A 22,731-nucleotide genomic window follows, 5' to 3' on the forward strand; every position below is an offset into this window, starting at 1 on the left:
TTCCACTGAAAGGATTCCCAGTTGAATCTGTTCTTCAAGTTGTTGAACCTCGGTCATTGCCGCCTCATATTTGTCTTGGGTGTCCTTCAATGTTTTTATAAGTTCTTGGACATCCTGTCTTTCATGCTCTGCCATGATTTTCACCTCTAATTTCTCATCTATGGATGGATCTCCTACCGATGAGTCTGTCTTGGCCTTGAGCTCATCAAGAATTTCCTGCAGCCTTTGGACTTCTTGCTCATGTTCAACCTTTAGTTGTTCATATGCTTCTACTGAAACTAGCTTTTCGGAGGCTGCCGAGTTAACCCCCTCCAGAATTGTAGCCTGGGCCTGTTCATACTGTTCTTTCAACTTCTCACACTCTGCTTGTAAGGAGTCGTAGAGAAGAACTGGAATAAAATCCTGGCTCCCTGAAGATTCCTCTTCCTTTGGTTCATTCTGTAAATATTCTAGTTCCTGAACAGCATCAGGGGAATGTGATTGGTATTTGACCACGATGGCTCTATGGTCGCTCTCTGCTTGAGCTAGCTGTCTCTGTCGTCTTTCCAGGTTCTCCCATTCGGTGTCCCAGAACCTTTCCATATTTTTCATCTCTTGTACGAGACGGTCACTCAACTGTTCTAATTGTTGTCGTACTTTGACATAAGTTTGCGTCCGAGCTCGGTGTTCTTCCATCATGGATGAATCCTTTGCTTGAACAGGCTCAGAATTCTCTGTCAACCTGGAGTTCTGCTCTGCAGCTTTATTCTTCTTGGTACCATAAGTCCTTCTGCATGTCTTCGTTTTCTTTCCCATCGTCGGCAAGTCCCTTTTAGCCTTGTCTTCCATATTCGACTTGGTCTTATCATCATCCATTTCAGAATCTGAGCTAATAGCTTGCACCGAGTCCTCCCTCATTATGGCTTTTAGGTAATGCCATTCCATGTCTATTTTCTTAATCCACTCCCGTCCTAGAAGTGGTGGTCCTCCCTCAGGTAATACATACAAGTTCATTCTTGGGTGTTCTTTACCCCTATCTCTCACCTTGACTCTTATTTTCCCCACGGGGTATACGTTATGCCCCGTGTATGTCTGTAATGCGAACTTGGTATTTCTTAAAGGTATGTGAGAGAATAGCCGGTGGTAGTCCCTTCGGTTGATGACTGATAGAGCTGATCCAGTGTCCAGCTCCATTCTTACTTGGACTCCAGCTATTTTTAGTATGACCCAGATGGCCTGTAGATCCGTTTCTTTACCCACATTGTGGATTCTCAGCCTACCCAGCTCCTGGTTGTTTGGGTCTGAGTCTGAATTCTGTTCGTCTGAACTCTTCTCAGCCACCTTGTGTACCTTGTTGTACTTTTCTTGTGGTGGCTTCCTTTGATTATTGGTCTTTTTCCTGGACCGGCATACCTTCGCGATGTGACCCAGTTTGCCACATTTCCTACACTCTTGGCTCTTAAACCAGCATTGATTCTGGTCATGCGTGGTCTTCCCACAACGGTAGCATTTTGTTGTGCTTGAAGTAATTTGGTCCACCCCAAGTGCCGCCGCCTTTAGTTGCATTTCCGCCGTTCCTTTCGCTGCGGCTTCGTGCGATGCAGCTATAAGGACAGCCCTGTCCAGTGTGAGGTCGTTCTCTTCCAGTAGTCGCTTCTGCGTCCCTTCTTTGGACAATCCGCATACGAACTTGTCCCGCAGCGCTTCTGTCAGATTCCCTCCGAACTGGCAGTATTTCGCTAGCCTACGCAGTTCGACCAAGTATTCCGCATTGCTTTCGTCTTTCTTCTGCGTTCTTGCGTAGAATTTGAATCGTTCAGCCAGCATCAGCGGTGTGGGGTTCAAATGGTCCTTCAGCACAGCCACAATCTCTTCGAAGGTCTGATCCGCTGGTTTATTTGGTGCTATTAGATGCTTCAAGAGCCCGTATGTTTTTGCCCCCATCGAGTTTAGCAATGTTATCGCCTTGTCGTCTTCCTCTATTTTGTTGGCTTCGCAATAGATCTCTATGCGTTCCACGTACGTGGCCCAGTCTTCTATTTCCAAATTAAAGTCGTTAATATTCCCTCGCTTAGGCATTTTTCTTCCCTTGGGAGCAGCACCAGTATTTCTTTAAGTATTCTTATTTATTTGTTTGTTTCTAAGATGGCGGTTTTCCCGTGAAATCGGCGGTTTCCCGCTCTTTCCTTCTCTCCCCGCCTACTTCAATGGCGGTATGTCAATCAAGATGGCGGTTTTCCCGCGAAAATGGCGGTTTCCCGCTCTTCCTTTCTCGCCCCGCCCACTTCAATGGTGGTTCCCTGCTTCTGGCGTCTTCTCTGCCTAATGGCGGCTTCCCACGTTTCTTCCCGGTGGAAGGGGTACGCTTCCCCCACAGCGGACAGGTTCAGCCGCTGGCTGGCTTCCGCACAGCTCCCCTTACTCGGCTATGTCTTTTCCTCCCGCCCGCACGGCCCAACCGGCGCTGGGTACACCCCGTTAACGGAGGACAGTTCAGCCGCTGGACTGGCTCTCGCGCAGTCTCTCTCTCCGTACCCGGCTCTGTCGCTCTCTCACCCGCACGTTCGGTGCTACCGGCCCTGGGTACCCCGTTGGTGGAGAACAGTTCAGCCGCTGGACTGGCTCTCGCGCAGTCTCTCACCCCGTTTTCGGCTGTGTCTCTCACCCACTCCCGCACGTTCGGTTTTGCCGGCTCTGAGTACCCCGTTGGTGGAGAACAGCTCAGCCGCTGGACTGGCTCCTCGCAGTCTCTCTCTCCGCACCCGGCTCTCACCCGCACGGTTCCCGTTCGCCTCCCCAGCCCTCTCGCAGACCGGTGTTTCCCTCCCCGGCTGCGGCTGGGTTTCTCTTCCCGCGCCTACTCGCAGGCTCAGCGCTTCGTGGCTGCGGTCGCTGCCCGGATTTTTCCCGCCGATCGCGGTCCGGCTGTCACCCGACGCCGTTGGACCCGACTTTTGGCCGGCACAGCTCCCCCTCGACCGAGGTCGAGTGCTCTGCCCTTATCCTCCGGATACTTCTACACCTTCCCCTACTCACAATCTCTTCGGCCGCCTTGTTCCCTGCTGATCGGCTCACTCTGCACCGTGGTAGAAGGGTAGTCAGTGCCTGTTGCTAATGGAAGCTTTTGTTGCTAAAGTCTTCCACCTTTCTCCTGCTGCAGCCTCGTGTTTTCTTCCAGCAGCACGACGAGGGCGGTTGCCTCTCTTCGACGCTCTTCTTGCTTTGGTAGTCTTGCCGCAGGGTACGATCGGACTCGTCGCCACTGTAAAGTCTGTGGGTTGTGCAGTTAATAAATACACAGACTTCAGAAGTAACAAACAAAACAGGTCTTTACTATTCGAAGGTCCGGGCGAATCTGCCCAATAACTCCTGGCACAACACTTATATACTGGTGTGGTCACTATCGGTATTACAGTATACAGAAGCCAAACAAATAGTGCCACACCTAAAATAGTTCCCTTAAAGGTGAACGGTTACATTCAATAGTTCCCTTAAAGATAGACGGGTACATACACTACACAGAGAGACAAAGGTAGAGAGCTTTCTGGTTTGGCTCAACACTCGCACAGGTAATTGTGGCTTCAGGCCACAGCTTTCCACTTGTCTTTAAGTTCAGAGCCATATCATTGATTGGAAACATATAATGGGGGCTGCAATGGGTGCAAACGTTGGCCTTCTCCATTGCATTCAAAGGGCTCACAGACGCCGTGAGAGAGTGGCAGACATGGCCAGACGGAGAGGGGGCAACAGGCGTCGGCAAAGGAGGTCTTACCCACCCAGGGTATACCGCCAGCAGTTCTCATATCTGAACATGTCTGATGAACAGTGTGTTCGGAGGCTGCGATTCCAAAGGGCGGTGGTCACTGAGATCTGCCACCTGCTTCGCGGAGATCTGCAGCCACATCTGAGGAGCAGGACGTCTCTGTCGGTGGCAGTGAAGGTGACGGTGTCTCTTGTGGTGTATGTAACCTGTTCCACCTTAAGGGAACTTAAGCCTGTTCCACCTTAAGAGATGTACTACTTTCTCTGGCTGCTGTATACGTAATACCGGTGGTGGCCACCGGTATATAAGTACTGTGTAGTGTTATTGCTGTTAGTATAGCCCTGACCTCCAACTAGTAAAGACCTGTTGAAACGTTATTCTTGTAGTCTGTGTCAGTAATTAATCTTAAATACAACTAGAACACACAGGCTTAACAGTGGCGACGAGTCCGATTCTTACCCTGCGGCAGTTTATATCCACGGCGGCTTCGTCCACAGAACGGGCGTCGAAGAGAGGCATCCACCCTCATCACCCTGCTGGAAGACACGTCGCGCGGCAGGCATCGAGAACCAGGAGTGCAGAAGATATCCTAAACTCGAAGCCTCCATCAGCGGCAGTCAGCTATCTTCCTTCTACCTTGGTGGTGGGTAAGCTGGTCAGCGACGCGAGCAGAAAGTCGGCCGCGTTGGCTGTACAGACGGGGAGGGAAGACGGAGGAATAAGGGCGGTGAGATCGATCGCGACCGGAGATAAGGGCCGGGCCGCATTTGGGCCGAAAGGCGCAGCGCGGGGACATCGATCATGGCTGGTGATAAGGGCCGGGCCGCATTCGGGCCAAAAAGGCGCAGCATCTGGGGCGACTGAAGGTGCGAGAGTCGCGGTGAAGGCGAATGCAGCCGGTGCTAATAACCGGGCTGCAAGAAGGGCCGCGAGGCGCGACATCGGGGAAGCACGAATGCCCGAGGGAGCCGCGGTGAAGCGGAGACAGCGTCGGGGGAGTTACTAACCGCTGGGAAAGGGGAGCAGCAGCGGCACGCCAAACGCCATTGCAGCCAGCGGGTGAAGAAGGCGAGCACAGGAAAGACCACCAAGCGCGGGAAACCGCCATTTTGTAGGCGGAGGACGAAGACAAGAGCGGGAAGCCGCCATCTTGGAAAAAGGGAAATCACTAAAAAAAAAAAAAACATTGCAACGATGCCTAAACATGGGAACATTAATACCTTTGATAGCGACATCGAAGATTGGGCCACATATGTAGAACGCATACAAAATTATTGTAACGCAAATAAAATCCCAGATGATGAGAAAGCACTAACTCTATTAAACTTAATGGGTGCGAAGACATACGGGCAATTGAAACACCTTTTATCACCAGGTGAACCGGCGGAGAAGACGTTCGAGGAGATTGTTACTGTCCTGAGAAATCATCTAAACCCCACGCCGCTGATGCTAGCGGAACGATTTAAATTTTACAGCAGAAAGCAGCTGAAAGATGAAAGCAATGCTGAATATTTAATGGAATTGCGTAAGCTAGCAAAGTACTGTCAGTTTGGAACGGGACTAACAGATGTACTAAGAGATAAATTTGTGTGTGGATTATTAAAAGAAGATACACAAAAGCGACTGCTCGAGGAGAATGAGCTGACGCTTGAGAAAGCGGTCACTATGGCAGTATCACACGAAGCCGCAGCGAGAGGCACGGCAGTAATGCAGCTACGGTCACCGGAACTCAGTACAAATCAATTGGTTTTGAGTACTGTAAAATGTTATCGTTGTGGAAAGACAACGCATGATCAGAACCAGTGTTGGTTTAAAAACCAAGAATGTAGAACGTGTGGCAGGCTTGGCCACATAGCTAAAGTATGCCGGTCAGGAAAGAAGACCAGCAACAAAAAGTCACCGCAAGGAAAATACATAAAGGTACACAAGGTGACAAAGAACAGTTCGAACGAACAGAAGTCAGATTCAGACGCCAGCAGTAATGAACTGGGTAGCTTAAGAGTACACAACGTTGGTAAGGATGCAGATCTCCAGACAATTTGGGTCACTCTTCAGATAGCAGGAGTCCAAGTAAAGATGGAATTGGACACTGGATCAGCATTGACGGTCATGAATAAGAAAGATTACAAAAGGTTATTCCAACATATTCCCCTACGGGATACGGAGATTATATTGAAAACATACATGGGGCAAAGAGTGTACCCCATCGGAAAGATAGAGGTAAAAGTGGTCCACAAGGGCAAAGAAAGCCAAGTAATGGACTTATATGTGCTACCTGAAGGAGGTCCACCACTACTGGGACGGGAGTGGATTAGGAAAATGAATATGGACTGGCACTCCTTAAAGGCACTAACGGTAGATTCCGGGGAAACAGATGTCAAACCTAAACGATTGTCCAGAATATTGGATGATGCTAAAGAGGTGTTCCAGCAGGGACTGGGAACACTGAGAGGAATTACGGCAAACATCAAGATTGATGAACATGCACACCCAAAATTTTTCAACGCCAGACCGGTACCCTATGCAATACGACCTGCTGTAGAAGCGGAACTGGAAGCGCTAGAACGTTCAGGTGTACTGTCTAAGGTAGATTGGAGTGAGTGGGCTACGCCCATTGTTCCCGTTATGAAACGTCCTTCGAGCAACAAGCCAGGAGAACCAGGGAAGGTTCGCATCTGTGGAGACTTCAAGATCACCGTTAATCCGGTGTTTCACACGGTGCAGTATCCGCTTCTGCGGATTGAGGATATTTTTGCTTCGTTGTCTGGCGGGAAACACTTCACCAAGATAGACCTGGCGCAGGCGTACTTGCAGATGGAGGTTGAAGAAGAGTCAGGCCACACCTCACGATCAACACGCATGGATGTTTGTACCGGTATAATAGGCTGGTTTTTGGAGTGGCATCGGCTCCAGCAATTTGGCAGAGGGCCATGGAGCAGGTATTACAGGGAATTCCAGGCACACAATGTTACCTGGACGATATTCTGATTACAGGAGATGGTGATGAAGAACACCTCGCAAACTTGGAACTGGTGCTCAACAGACTGAAAGAGTATGGACTTCGAGTTAATCGGCAGAAATGTGAGTTCTTCCAGAAGCGGATCTCGTACTGTGGTCATGTCATTGACCGGGAGGGGCTTCATAAGTCTCCTGACAAGATAGAGGCAGTTGTAAAGGCTCCCGCTCCGGATAATGTCTCTCAGTTGAGGTCGTTTCTAGGATTGATTAACTATTACCATAAGTTTCTACCGAATCTATCCACGGTACTGCACCCGCTGAACGCTCTTTTACAGAAGGGGGTACCATGGGAATGGAGTGAAAACTGTAAGAAGGCATTTCGCAAAAGCAAAGAATTGATCACCTCAGAGGAAGTGTTGGCTCACTTCAACCCGACACTGCCTATTCGGTTGGCTTGTGATGCTTCTCCATATGGTATTGGGGCAGTACTCTCACACAAGTTGCCAAATGGCATGGAAAGGCCAGTCGTGTTTGCATCCAGATCATTGACCTCCGCTGAGCGCAACTATGCGCAGATCGATAGGGAGGCTCTCAGCCTTGTATGGGGAGTGAAGAAGTTTAATCATTACCTGCAGGGCCAAAAATTCACACTTCTGACAGACCATCAGCCGTTGGTATCCATTTTTAACCCTAAGAAGGGTGTTTCGGTGATGACAGCACAGAGACTCCAGAGATGGTCCCTTTTCCTAGGGGCACATCAATATCAAATAGAATTCAAAGGTACAAAGCAGCATGGCAATGCTGATGGGCTGTCGCACCTGCCACTACCTGAAGAAGAAGAGGCGACGAAAGTTGACCCTGTTGAGTTATTTCATTCGACCATCATCGAGTGTTTACCAGTCACCAATGCAAGTATTGAAAGAGAAACCAGGAACGACCCGACACTGTCCCGAGTCTACGAGGTGACAGTGAAGGGATGGCCAACACATGGTGATCCTCTGTTACCGGCATTCTCGGCAAGGCGAGACCAGCTGTCCGTCTGCCATGGTACTTTGATGTACAGGACAAGAGTGATTATTCCTCCCAAGTTAAGGGAAAGAGTTCTAAAGGAACTGCATGAAGGTCATCTGGGGGAGTTAAGATGAAAAGTCTTGCTAGGGCTTATGTATGGTGGCCAGGTATTGACCAACAGATAGAGGAGTTGACGAAAAGCTGCGCTGGGTGCCAAAAAGTGCAAAATGCACCTCCGATCGCACCGCTACACCCATGGGAATGGCCTTCAGCCCCATGGCAACGTGTACATATTGACTTTGCTGGTCCATTCATGGACTCCATGTTCCTAATTGCGGTGGACGCACATTCCAAATGGCCAGAAGTGATCAAGATGAATACCACTACTTCAGAAAAGACAATTGCGGTGTTAAGAACAATATTCGCAAGGAACGGATTGCCAGAACAGATATGTTGGGACAACGGATGACAGTTCATGTCGGAAGAATTCCAAAAATTCTTAAAGAAGAATGGGGTGAAACATTATACCTCTGCCCCATATCATCTGGCGACAAACGGGTTGGCCGAGAGATTTGTCCAAACATTCAAAAAGGCAATAAAGGCCATGAACGATGATCAGATTCCGCTACAACACAAGGTGGACAATTTCCTAATGGCATATCAAAACGCCGCTCATGCAGTAACTAACCAAAGTCCTGCCATGATGTTTTATAACAGGAGGTTGCGGTCCAGGTTGGACTTGTTAAAACCAAATGTGCGGAGGGAAGTGGAAAACAAACAGTTCCGGCATATTAATAGCAAGACCCCTCGAAGTTTCGACGTAGGACAACCAGTGTTGGCAAGGGACTATGGAAAAGAAAAATGGCAGTCCGGAACAATTCGGGCCAGACAAGGACCTCTGATGTACACAGTAGATATTGGTAACAATGTGACAAGGCGTCATGCGGATCAACTGGTAGAATCGAGAGCAAGGGTCGAACCCATGGTTGCGACAGAGACAACTGTGGAAGACGTTAATGAACCTGAAGCATCTACCTCGGCAGGGAATGTACCTGATGATGACGTCCAATACATAGGAAACCAACTAGAGGGGTCACCTCAGCAACAAGAATCAGAGACCACTGAAAGGCGTTATCCAACCTGAATCAGAAGGCCTCCTGAGAGACTGAAGCTTTGAACTGTTTATACCTGAAGTTATATATGTATATATGTTATTATGTTATGTTAAATGGGGATATGACTGTTAAGCTAAAAAGGGAGGATTGTGGTGTATGTAACCTGTTCCACCTTAAGAGAACTTAAGCCTGTTCCACCTTAAGAGATGTACTACTTTCTCTGGCTGCTGTATACGTAATACCGGTGGTGACCACCGGTATATAAGTACTGTGTAGTGATATTGCTGTTAGTATAGCCCTGACCTCCAACTAGTAAAGACCTGTTGAAACGTTATTCTTGTAGTCTGTGTCAGTAATTAATCTTAAATACAACTAGAACACACAGACTTAACATATCTCAACTTCTATGCCACTGGCTCCTTCCAATCCGCTACTGGAGACATTTCCAACATCTCCCAGTTTGCTGTGCATTGCTGCATCCGCCAGGTGACCAATGCCCTTTTCAGAAGGAGACGTCAGTTCATCTCCTTCTCCGTGGCCCTTGTCAAGCAGCAACAGCGTGCAATGGGCTTTGCAGCATTAGCGGGCTTCCCCATGGTGCAGGGAGCCATTGACTGCACGCATGTGGCTTTGCGGGCACCTCTGGAGAATGCCGAGGATTACCGCAACCGGAAGGGCTACCATTCGCTCAATGTGCAGTTGGTGTGTGACCACAGGCAGCTCATCCTAGCTGCCAATGCCCGCTTTCCAGGCAGCAGCCACGATGCCTTCATCCTGCACCAGACTTCTGTAGCAGACATGTTCCAGGCCCAGCCTCACCCACGAGGATGGCTTCTCGGGAACAAAGGCTATCCTTTGTGCACCTGGCTGATGACCCCGCTCCGTGCGCCCAGCACCCCTGCTGAAGAGGGATACAATGACAGCCATCAAGGAACCAGGAACATCATTGAGCAAACAATCGGCGTCCTGAAGCAATGGTTCCGCTGTCTGGATCGTTCCGGAGGAGCCCTACAGTATTCGCCTGAGCGAGTCTCCCATTTTGTGGTCGTGTGCTGCATGCTGCACAACCTGGCTATCCGCAGGACTCAGCCACTGCCACCAGACATTGGAGGACCACCAGAGGAGGAGGAGGAGGAGGAGGAGGAGGAGGAGGAGGAGGAGGACCAGCACAGGAGGGAGGCAGAAAGTGCAAGGGCCGCCCGTCGGCGGCTTATTGAACGTCGGTTCTAGGCACCCTCTCAGGGAATGGCTTGTGCCAATGGCACAAGAAGAATGTAGCCGCTCCACAAGCCCTCAGCCGAGCAGGGCAACCAGGACTTCCAAAAGAAAGCATGGACAGTGCGATTTAAGAACATTTATTTCTTTGAAACCTCTGCCCTTCCCACATTACAAACTAATGGAGAGAAGCCCCCCCAAAAAACACAAATCGACCAGCCTCGGCCTTTCAAAAAAACAAATCCACCCTCCCCCTTTAAGAGCTCACCGGCGCCAGAGTGTCTGCCGTCAATCAGCAGCTCGCCGCACCTGCGCTGCGCCCGCCCTCGGGGGTTTCGCCCCGGGCCGCCGGCTTAGCGCCTAATGATAGTCGCCTGTTTTAGCGCAGCAGCAACCTCTTGGGGCGATGCCACTGAATATCGGCGAAGGTGGTGCGAAGTTGCGCCGGGCGCAAACTTTAGCGGCCACCCGGCTGTAGCGCCCCAAACGTGGCTATACTGAATTTCTAGGCCATAGTCTCTCTACATTTAAATAATATTTTGCTTTTCTATTCTTCCTACCAAAGTGGATAACCTCACATTTTGCCACATTATATTCCATCTGCCAAATGTTTGCCCAATCACTTAAACTATCTATATCCCTTTGCAGACTCTTTGGGCTCAATTTTGCCAGGCCCGAGGAGGCGGGATTGGAGGTGTGTGAAGTGCTAAAATTGCAAAAAATGGCGTGCGAGCCTGATCCCACCTCTATCCCGCCTCCGAACAATTTTCCCAGAATCGGGGTTTCAGACCCCATTTCCATCCCGCCTCCAAGAGGCGGGATAGACACTTACGGTCCTTAACAACCAGCTAATTGCCTCTATTGAGAGGCCTTTCTGATTTTAGACATTCCCCCCATCCTACATGTCTCCTCTGAAACATGCCAGTGAATCCTGGTGGCCTCACAAGTGGATTGCTTACTAACAGCTGCAGCTCCACCATTAAAAAGGAGTTTTCAGCAATCATCATTTGCAGGTGGCCGAACGTTGTTGTCTCAGGTCTGGGGGAACTTTTAGCAGGCCTACTCATTGTTCTGGAAGTTTGGAGCCTGACACCCATCTCCAGTGTGACCTCCTGGGAAACCCCTCTCCCCACCTTGACTGAGCGCTTCCTCAACTGAGGTATATACCAGAAGCATGGGAACCATTTATTTCCTTTCCTCCTGGACATCAGATTCAGACGAAGACCAGCCGCGGCAGCAGCAGAACCATGAGCAACAGCAGCACCAACAGCAGCAGCAACAACAGGAGTGCCAAGCTGCTGCTCACCCACCTGAAGCTTCAGAGGCTAGAAGGCGCCAGCACACGACCACATTGCTGCCCACATTGCATGGATGCAAGGGACGCACTCATCCTGACCAGATTTGCTTAGCCTGCACAATCAAACACTTTAGTCTTGCTCCTTCTTACCAGAGCATCGACAATGGACAAGAACCTGTGGAATCCTATCACTCTGACCACCATACTGACAATTGCAAGTCGCCTTAAGCCCTCAATGTGAAAGTCCCATTTGCGAAATGAAACAGGCCCCAACTTCAACAGTTTGCCATCAAATCTGTTTATGATAACATGACAAAGATGGCTGGTCCAAATACAATACATCACAACACCCAAGTGACAATGCTTGTGACTACTTGTGCATTATCTTCCTCTTACGCGTGCTCCTGCGTCGTGCTTCCCCTGTGGCTTCAGCAGATGTGGTGGCCCCTTGCTCACTTTCTTGCTGCTCCTGTCTCGGCGCCTTTGGCGGGCATCCTCTGGGGTTGCAAACCTGTGAGGGCTCGGCAAAAGTCTGCTGCTCCTGCGGCTGTGCAGGGGCTGAGACGCCCATCTCAGTTGGGTGAGGACTTTGGTGGGGCTCTGACCGAGGGCTTTGCAGTGGCATGGTCGTGTGAGCGCTTGGAGTGAAGCCCCCACTTCCTTGTTGTCTGCCACCAACATCCCTCTCATGGGTCAGCCCCACTTTAGAGCTAGCAAGTGGCTTGACAGCACCTTGCTGCACTTCAGGGGGGCCATGAGGACCCGTTTCTGCACTGGAAGTCCTACTCCAGTGGACTTCCATGAAGGTCTGGTTTCTATGCTCAAAAGCTGACCATCGCTCCTCAAGAGATGTCAGTCTATTCTGAGCAATGACCAAGTTTTCAAGACCCTGGCGACTAAGCTCCTCCATGGCCATAGCCATCCTCTCCTCTACCGTAGCCATCCCCTCCTCTACGGTAGCCAGCCTTACCATGGAGTTAGCCATCCTTTCCGCAGTGATGCATTCATGCGCCAATGCCTCCACAAAAGCTCTGCTCATGTTCCTCCATTCGCTCCACACTCGCAGCGACCCTGGAGACAAAACCTGCCAGAGACTCCTGCACCTGTTCCTGGAGTTCCAGCACCACTCTTCTTCTGGATGGATCCAGAGGCGCAGGGTCGACATGCAGCTGAGCCGAGCTGGCAGAGTCCTGCACCCTCTGACGAGGACTCTCCACTGCTGGCCCTGTCTCCACCATCTGCTGATGCTCACTTGTGAGCTGTGATACACCAGGTGACAACACTACTCTATCTCGTGAAGGTCCCACCGAGCTGTGAGTGTTTGCGTTGGTGCTATGTGCGCTGAATTCTGCTGACACTGCGCCCTCAGAGGTTGCAGCTTCCTCTGAGGAGTCTGGAAGCTCAGGCTGTTCCTCCTGGACAGTGGGGACGGGGGCTTTCGATGGTCCTGTGGGGGAGTAAAGGAAAGAGTTAGAGATGTGAGGTAAAGGTTGCATGCACATTGAATAGTGCAGATGATCATAAGTCAATCTGTTAGAGCATCAGTTTCATTATCAGTGACTCATGCAATGTCAATGAGAGAGATGCCAAACTATTCTGTCACCAGCTTGCTGTGATGCGCCCATCTGTCTGTCCCCCACTTGGGAACCCTCCTCGATCCCGGTGATTTCCAGGGCCACCTCCTCCCAGGCGGTGAGCTGGGCTACTTAGGGTGGCCCTCCTCCTGTCATGGCTCTTTCCCTCTTATTGTGGGCTCTCTTTTCCTGCAATGAGGGACACAAGTGGAGTTTGAGTGAGAATGAAGGAGTGAGTGTTGAGAATCCATAGCATAGATGCTTAGAAGGAGACAAAGGGCCCTCCCTGCGTGTTGTAAGTTGTTGTTGTTGTTGCATAACAGTGATAGGGAGTGTGAGGGCTACATGGGCGAATAGTTAAGTGAATATGACCATAGAGAGAGAGGGAATGGGTAAGGGAGCAGGGATGTAAGTGTCAAGTGGGATGTGGAGGAAGAGGTTGGATAAGCAGAGTGCTGGTGAGGAGAGGCGATGGGGATTAGATTGAAGGTGATGGGAAAGTCATACTCACTTTTGTAGTGTGGAGAAGATCATGAAACCTCTTCCTGCATTGCAGCCAGGTTCTGCGGCTCATCGCTATGGAGTTGACCTCCTGAGCCACTTGCAGCCACACAGCTTTAGTCTGCTGGAGTGGCTTTTTTCTCCCTGAGGAAGGGAAAAGCACCTCCTTATTCGATCTTGCTCCCTCCACCAGGGCTTGGAGGGAGGACTCATCGAAGCGTGGAGCAAACTTTTGCCTGCTGGTGGACATAGTTGATCAATGAATTCCTTACTACAATCACCATAAAGTTTGCAGTCTCCAGAAGAAGCAAGGCTGCTTGCAGGCTTTAAATTCAGCAGCATTGATGTCATCATCGGAGGCGACTTTCTGGATGTAAGGTTCATTGGGCCAGAGGTTCCCACATGCTGGAAATCAATTGCCCAATTAGGGGAAAATCGCACTTTTTCCCATTTCTCTTCAGAGTCGGGGTCTTGACACGAATGCCACCTGACATGCCCCAGCCTGCCCACACTGGCAAAATCGAGCCCTTTGTGTCCTCCTCACAACTTGCTTCCCCACCTATCTTTGTATCATCAGCAAATTTGGCTACAGTACACTCGGTCCCTTCATCCAAGTCATTAATATAGTTTGTAAATAGTTGAGGCCCCAGCATTGATCCCTGTGGCACCCCGCTAGTTACAATTTGCCAACCTGAAAATGACCCATTTATCCCGACTCTCTGTTTTCTGTTAGTTAGCCAATCCTGTATCTATGCTAATATATTACCCCCAACACCATGAGCTCTTATCTTGGGCAGTAACTTTTATGTGCCATCTTATCAAATGCCTTTTAGAAATCCAAATACACTACATCTACTGGTTCCCCTTTATCCACCCTGCTCGTTACATCCTCAAAGAACTCTAATAAATTTGTCAAATATGGTTCCCCTTTCATAAAACCATGTTGACTCTGCTTGACTGTATTATGATTTTCTAAATGTGCTGCTATTACTTCCTTAATAATGGATTCCAACATTTTCCCAGTGACAGAAGTATTTATTGAATCCCAGTCCAGCAACGCCTCAAATTTAAAATTCTTATCCTTGTGTTTCAATCTTTCTATCGCCTCGTCCCTCCCTAACTCTGTAACTTCCTCCAGTCCTACAACCCTCCGAGAACTCTGCATTCCTCCAATTCTGGCCTTTTGCACATTCCCGATTTCCTTTTTCCTGCCATTGGTGGTTGTTTCTTCAGCTATTTAGGCCCTAACCTTTGGAACTCCCTCCCTAAACCTTTCTGTCTCTCACCCTCTCTCACCTCCTTTAAGATGTTCCTTAAAACCTATCTCTTTGACTAAGTTTTTGGTCACCTGTCGTAATAACTCCTTATATCGCTCGGTGTCAAATTTTTTCTGATAATGCTCCTGTGAAATGCCTTGGGATGTTTTACTACTTTAAAGATGCTATATAAATGCAAGTTGTTGTTGTTATAGCTGTGTTGCTCGGGAGTGGTGGGCTTTTGAAGGGGTGTCATGAGCCACATTTGTATGGAGTATGCTTCGTCCTTAAGCAGACACCCTGCCACATTCCTGTAAAGGTCAAATACTAGGGAGATGGTAGAGTGTCTCTGGATAAATGTAATATGACAGCTTCCTTGGTACTTTGCAAAACCTTGTATGATCCAATTTCTGTGATCAGCCACTAGCTGCCCATTGATGGAGTGGTATCATTTTCTATTGGTGAATACTGCTGGCTGGTTATCTGGTGCCCTGTGTACAACTTGTGTGCAGTCAATAATACCCTGCATACGGGGGAAGCGCTCTCCTGCTGATCGGTGAGGTCAATAGAGAAGGTGATGTATTGGTTAGCCCTGATGGAGAGGGCATCGGAGACCTGCTTAACGCAGCTGTGTACTGCAGACTGCAGGATATGAGTGATTTGTCCAGTGTCAGACTGGAAAGAGCCAGTGGCAAAGAACTTGATGGCTCTGGTGACTTTGAGATCCACCGGCAAAGCATAGACCTCTGGTCCAGCAGGTCCCCTTACAGCAGATTGCAGATGTCTGAGACCCTGCCTGGTGAAGCGAAGCCTCCAGAGACACTGCTCCTCAGTCAGGTCCTGAAAAGTTACTCTAGGCCGGTACACCCTGTGTGATGGGTATGGCCTCCTACAATCAGCCCTCCTCGCCTGGTGCCTTCTGAGAGGTACCACCCCCTGAGAACCCTGAGGCCCCTGAGGATCCTGTTGCTGCTTCTCCTCCTCCAACTCTTCCTCCACCCAGAAAAAATGGCAGTAATAGAGCCATGATGATGAGATAAAGGTTTCTGAGGTGAAGTAAGGCAAAAAAAACTATGATTGAAGTGATTTGCTGGCAAGTCAGACAGTGAAGATCCAATGACCCACCTGTGCTGTAACATCGTGCCGCTTTTAGACAACATCAGTGAGTCTGTTAGCCACCGATTCTGCCAGGTTTTACTGGCGGATTTCAAGCTGGGCGAGCCTCCCATTTGTGCAAGTTAATATTGCGTCACAATGCCGATGGCATCAGGCAATGACTTCTGAATAACAAGTGGGCCCCAGCCTGCCTGGGGTGGGCTGCCCTCTGAACAAGGTTTCCGCTCAGTTACAATAATGCGGGGTGGGAGCGCATCGGGAACTTGACACAAACTCTTCCAATCATCATTTCAACTACCTGCCCGCAACATTTGCGTCGGTCGTGATGGGTTACAATCGGGCCTTCAGCTTTTCACATTTAACTCTTGTGTTTGCAGCAATTTTGGCTCCTTCTCTGTCACCTTACAAACAAACCAAACATTTGTAAGTTTCACAAAATTCAGGCAGTTCCACCCCCGAAGATTATTTAATTAAAAGAGACCCTGGTTGGACTGAGTTTTAAAATCCAGGGCACAACAAAATGGCTGCGGTCAGGCCTCGTGACCGAAAGCCTGTCAGTTTCAAGTCGGACCCTGGCAAGCTAACAGCTTGTGTATTTCAATGTCTGCAGCAAGGAGATCACAAAACCAGACAAGACTTTTGCATATGCATTGGGGACAAACCCAATTACAATCAGACCTACGCATAAAGGCCATCAAGGTGTTTTCTCAAACAATCAAAATAATCAGCGGGGCCATCGAGACGGGGCTGGCCCCCATCAAAGAACCTGTCGGACAAAGGAGAGCAGTTGCAGAACCGGCAGGAACCGATTACCGGCCATCCAAGTCGATGGGCCAAGATCAATACCTTTTGTTTTAAACGAGCTCACCCAAATCATACAAAGAATAAGCTGATTGAATGTAGAGATAAGGGCTACCGAGGGGGGTATAACTAGCCTCTCGAGCAACCATTCTCTCTCTCTTGCCTCACCTCCTGCGCCCTGTCTTGCCATCAACCAAGGAAGAAGACCATCGAAGGAGAGCCCGTCCAGAGAGGTAGGATACCCTGTCAGAGACCTTTTAATTACTGGGGTATCTCTACCTGGACGGTGAAGTCTGTGCAACAGCGAGACCACGTGACATCAGCAGGCAACAGGGCAAAGGAGCAAGGCTTTCTTTCAACATCTCAGACCGGTGAGCATTGTACTTCTGACCCATCGCAAGATAATCTAGCTAGGTGTAGAGGGTGGGAGTTAAGGGGATTGCTGAATTGTCATTTTAGCCATTTTCCCTCGATGTGCCGTTTTCTCCTCCCCTGTTAAGTGTAAGTGTACTGCGTTCATATCATCCTTTTGTATAGTATTGTTATCTTATTTTCTCTGTTAATAAATTTTGGTTTCCTTTGTACCAAACCACTGGTCTGCTCATTTGTCTATATCACTATCTGCCAATAAGTCCGGGGATCAGAACTAAGGGGTGAGTGATTTGAACCACTCAGAGATAAGGCAGCCAGAGACACAACCGACTGGCCAAAGCAAGTAGCAAAACCCCCCTACACATTCCCTGCTTTCCATTTGGACTACTTCCCAGGTTGTGAGGTTATCTGTAAAACACAACTCAATTCTTCAACTAACACACTGTCATGGGAGTTCGAGTTTAATCATAGAATTTTCACTTGCCAGCTACTATTCCAAAACATTTCTGGCTGTCCACCACTTAATTTTAGTTTTATAATTACTAAAATCACGTGCCAGAACGGGCCAACAGCATCTCACCTGAAGTCCAAGATTATTGACATTGGCAGATCTGTCTTTCTTTCCCGAGTGAGCATTAGCATCAGGACCGCTTTAAAAAAATCGAAACTGTTTCAAACAAAAATAAGGATGCTGATAATGCTTATTTTATGTGAACTAAATTTGGATATTTCTGTTTTAAACAGTGGGCTATATTTTCCGATACCTGCGGGTGTGTACGAGCTGTGTACCCACCCATAGGGACATCGGAAATGCCGGTTTCAGGCGTGCGAAGCGCATGCGCTGAAAACCGGCATTTCCGATCTATCAAGAATGCTTTTGACAGATTGGACACCTGCCCTGGAGAAGGGCCTCTGCAGGCAGATAGTTCCACTTTCTGGAGAACCTCCGCCTGCAGGAAACCCTTAGAAATCTTATGCCTGGTAAAAGCCGGCGTAAGGCCTGCTTTTACCAGCATAAGAGTTGAAAAAAAGTTTTTTTTTAAATTTCCACTCATTTATCCTTTAAAAATACTTTTAAAAAGGTAAGTTTATTTTTAGCCCTGTAAAAAAGTTCATTCTTTTTTTCAAAAAATTAAATTTTTGTTTAAAATATTTAATTTATTGTAATTTCAACTCATTTTAAAAATGTGATGTATTTTTAAAATTTATTTACTGTTTTACTGTGTTTTTGGGGTAATCGCCTTTCATATATTTGACAGGTCTATCTGTCAAGTGTATGAAGGGAGATTCCCTTCTCCTGCTGGCTCCCCATGGCCCACATGATCCCAGGGATGCTTGCGAACTGCCTGCGCCTCTGGGATATGTGGGCCCTGCACATTTCGAGTTGGAGAGGCCCAGGAATGGAAGTATAAGCACCTCGGGAGCCCTCAGGTAAGTCTGTAGATTTTTTTCCAGGAGGCCTCCGCACGCAGGAAGCCTCCACCCAGTGAGTTCTAATGACGCTATCAGCAAACCAGCTTGGAGAAGTTAGAATGGGAGACAATGCAAAGAAGTTGCATTTACATGCAGAGTGGAAGCTGAAGGTTAATAGCTATCTCTATTGATCTAAATTTCGCTCTCTCACACTCTGCTGGAAGCCCAGGAGTGTGAGGGAGCTGAATTAAGATCAGCAGAGATATAACCATCAGCCCAGGGTGCTCCAGCTTTAACTCTGCATGGCAATTTGCATCTCTCTCACTGCTGGGCATTAACATTCCTCTTAGACTGTTCTCCAATGCAGTTTTCAACATCTGTTCTTTAAGTAAAACTATTCCACAAAACACACAAAGAAATAAACAGAAGTCTTTGCAATTTTAAAAAGGGCCCTGATCTCAAAATTTAAGGAAATTAATTTCAATACGAAGTCATTCTCATCCAAATGGTTAAAAACACCTTGTTGGATGATATTTGGAATTTGAGTTTATTTTCTCCTTTTTGTGGGGGCCTGCCATTTCTGTTTGGCAAAGTGAACTCTTATTATAATTATGGGGCGCACAAGTGCAAAAACTGCTCGCACATCACTTGCACCAACCAGGTTACGCTATCTGCAGTCAGTGGTGTTCCAGTTTACTTTGGCACTCAAAACCGCGTGGGGTAGATATTTGGGCGCACCCATTTTTGGGTGCCTGGGAGGGCGCAGAGTACAAACTGTGCTGGAATGGTGAGGCCTGAGGCTCCCCAGATATTGGACCTCAGGCCTCATTTCAATGGAGCCAGCATGGCACGAACTGTCAACTGGTGAAGAGTAAACCAAGATCGGGCTGCTGCTTACGTCGCAAGGTAACAAGGTAAAGATGCACTGCACCAATTCGCCAAGTCTTCTTCGGCAGCACCTCCCAAACCCGCGACCCCTTCCACCTAGAAGGACAAGGGCAGCAGGCGCATGGGAACATCACCACCTCCAAGTTCCCCTCTGTAAAGTCTGTGGGTTGTACCGTTAATAACGACACAGACTTCAGGAGTAACAAACAAACAGGTCTTTACTATTCGAAGGTCAGGGCGAATCTGCCCCAGCAATCCTGCCACAACACTTATATACTGGTGTGGTCACTGTCGGTATTACAGTATACAGAAGCCAAACAAGTAGTGCCACACCTAAAGTAGTTCTCTTAAAGGTGAATGGTTACATACAATAGTTTCCTTAAAGGTAGACGGGTACATACACTACAATCCTCCCTTTTTAGCTTATTACTTACAGAGTCCCATTAACATACATATCTTCAACTTCATATAAAACACTTTACAGATATAATCTCGGTGGGAAACAGTTCACAAAGTCAGTCTCTGCGGGAACAGTTCACAGATTCAGTCTCCGGTCTTGACTTGGTCCGAACAACATCTCTTTGGTGTAGCCGGTTCACATGGGTAGTGTGACTCCTCCATAGCCTTTTCCTTGACGTAACAGCTTGAACTTTCGTCCTGTTGAACCGGCAGTGCCGACTTTTATAACCAACTGGCTGTCTTGATAGTTTCCCACTTTTCAACTAATTTAGCTCCTTTCGTAGGTCCCCTCCTGAGCTGGTAGAAGTGATAATATTTTAGATAGTTATTGTCTTCTGCCTCTTCTTTTTCTTTTCTGCCTTTTTGAGACTCTCGGGGCACCTTTCTCGGCTGCCAGCTGTAGCGCCACCAACTCTCTATGTTCCTTAGACCTTAAGGGTTTCATCCTGATTTCAGCACTTTGGGAGTTTTCCTCACAAACTGGGCAGACCAGATCCTCGTAATATTCAGTGTCACTCAACAGGTCATGGTAATATTCGGGGTCGTCCTGAGTTAGGCCAGCGAGAGGGCCTTCTACTTCCTCCTTACCCATCCGGACGTTAGCCGACTGTGGTTCCTTCCCTAGACATCTTTCTTGAAAAGACTTCCTCATACATTCATATTCATCACGCTCTTCCTGGGTTGTCTGCCATTCCTTCACTACTGTCCTCATTTGTGAGTTCAATACCTTCCCTTCCATCGGGGATTGCGTTATCCGGCTATTTACTCCTTCTACTGGAGTAGCTGTTTCCCCATTCTTCTGTTCAATTTGACGTAATTCAGCGTCCTTTTGGCATCCTTGTAAAAGCTGTGTTGCCACCTCAGCTATCTCCATCCCTTTTGGAAGCTCCGAATTCCTTCCCTTTGAAGCCTGAAGCTCGTGTTCCCCTTGTGGAGTCTTGTCACTCCGCCTGTGAAGGAGTTGGCTGGTCGTTAACTCTTCCCCGGGGACACTGTGGATCAGCTTCTTCTCTATTTCATCCACCTTTCCCTCTGGTGCTTGGGTTTTAAGCGCTCGAAGAAGTTGCGCCTTGATGCTCTCTAGCTCCAGTTCAGGGGCCATTCTTCCAGTCTCTGTTTCTCTTCCAGTTGCCTTTCCTTCCACTGCCCGGATTCCCAGTTGACTATGTTCTTCAAGTTGTTGAGCCCTGGTCATTTCCGCCTCATATTTGTCTTGGGTTTCCTTCAGTACTTTTATGAGTTCTTGAACCTCTTGGATTCCATGTTCTGCCATGTCTTCCACCTCCAATTTTTCATCGATGGATGGAATCTCTACCGATGAGTCTGTCTTGGCCTGGAGCTCCTCAAACATTTCCTGCATCCTTTGGACTTCTTGCTCATGTTCAACCTTTAGTTGCTCATATGCTTTCACTAAAACTAGCTTTTCGGAGGTTGCCGAGTTAACCCCCTCCAGAATTGTAGCCTGGGCCTGTTCATACTGTTCTTTCAACTTCTTACACTCTGCTTGTAAGGAGTCGTAGAGAGGAACTGGGATAAAATCCTGGCTGCCTGAAGATTCCTCTTCATTTGTTTCGTTCTGCAAATATTCTAACTCTTGAACAGCATCAGGGAGATGTGATCGATACTTAGCCATGATGGCCCTATGGTCGCTCTCAGCTTGAGCTAGCTGCCTCTGTTGTCTTTCCAGGTTCTCCCATTCGGTGTCCCAGAATTGTTCCATTGTTTTCATCTCTTGTACGAGACGGTAACTTAACTGTTCTAATTGTTGTTGTATTTTGCGATACGTTTGAGTCCGGGCTCTGTGTTCTTCCGTCGTGGATAAGTCCTTAACTTGGACAGGCTCAGAATTCTCTGTCAACCTGGAGTTCTGCTCTGAAGCTTTATCCTTCTCGGTAGCATAAGCCTTTATGCCTGTCTTCGTTTTCTCCACCATAGTCGGCAAGTCCATTTCAGCCTTGTCTTCCATATTTGAGTTAGTCTTATCGTCATCAGTTCCAGAATCTGAGCTGATTGCTCGTACCGAGTCCTCACTCGTGATGGCTTTTAGATAGTGCCATTCCATGTCTATTTTCTTAATCCACTCCCGTCCTGGAAGTGGTGGTCCTCCCTCAGGTAATACGTACAAGTTCATTCTTGGGTGTTCTTTACCCCTCTCTCTCACCTTGACTCTTATCTTCCCCATGGGGTATACTTTATGCCCCGTGTATGTCTGTAATACGAACTTGGTATTCCTTAAGGGTATGTGAGAGAATAGCCGGCGGTAGTCCCTTCGATTGATGACTGATAGAGCTGATCCAGTGTCCAATTCCATTCTTACTTGGACTCCAGCTATTCTTAGCATGACCCAGATAGTTTGTAGATCAGCTTCCCTCCCCACATTGTGAATTCTCAGACTACCCAGCTCCTGGTTGTTTGGGTCTGAGTCTGAATTCTGTTCGTCTGAACTCTTCTCAGCCACCTTGTGTACCTTGCTGTACTTTTCTTGTGGTGGCTTCATTTGGTTGTTGGTCTTCTTCCCTGACCGGCATACCTTTGCGATGTGACCCAGTTTGCCACATTTCCTACATTCTTGGTTCTTAAACCAGCATTGATTCTGGTCGTGCGTTGTCTTCCCACAACGATAGCATTTTGTTGTATTCGAGGTAATTTGGTCCACCCCGAGTGCCGCCGCCTTCAGCTGCATTTCTGCCGTTCCTTTCGCTGCGGCTTCGTGCGATGCAGCTATAAGAACAGCCCTGTCCAGTGTGAGGTCGTTCTCTTCCAGTAGTCGCTTTTGCGTCCCTTCTTTGGACAATCCACATACGAACTTGTCTCGCAGTGCCTCTGTCAGATTCCCTCCGAACTGGCAGTATTTCGCCAGCCTACGCAGTTCGACCAAGTATTCCGCGTTACTTTCGTCTTTCCTCTGCGTTCTTGCATAGAATTTGAAATGTTCAGCCAGCATCAACGGTGTGGGGTTCAAGTGGTCCTTCAGCACAGCCACAATCTCTTCGAAAGTCTGATCCGCCGGTTT

The sequence above is a fragment of the Somniosus microcephalus genome, chromosome 11 (genome assembly GCF_052327205.1).
Source record: "Somniosus microcephalus isolate GS21.2 chromosome 11, FLI_Smic_1.0, whole genome shotgun sequence".
NCBI classification, from domain to species: domain Eukaryota; kingdom Metazoa; phylum Chordata; class Chondrichthyes; order Squaliformes; family Somniosidae; genus Somniosus; species Somniosus microcephalus.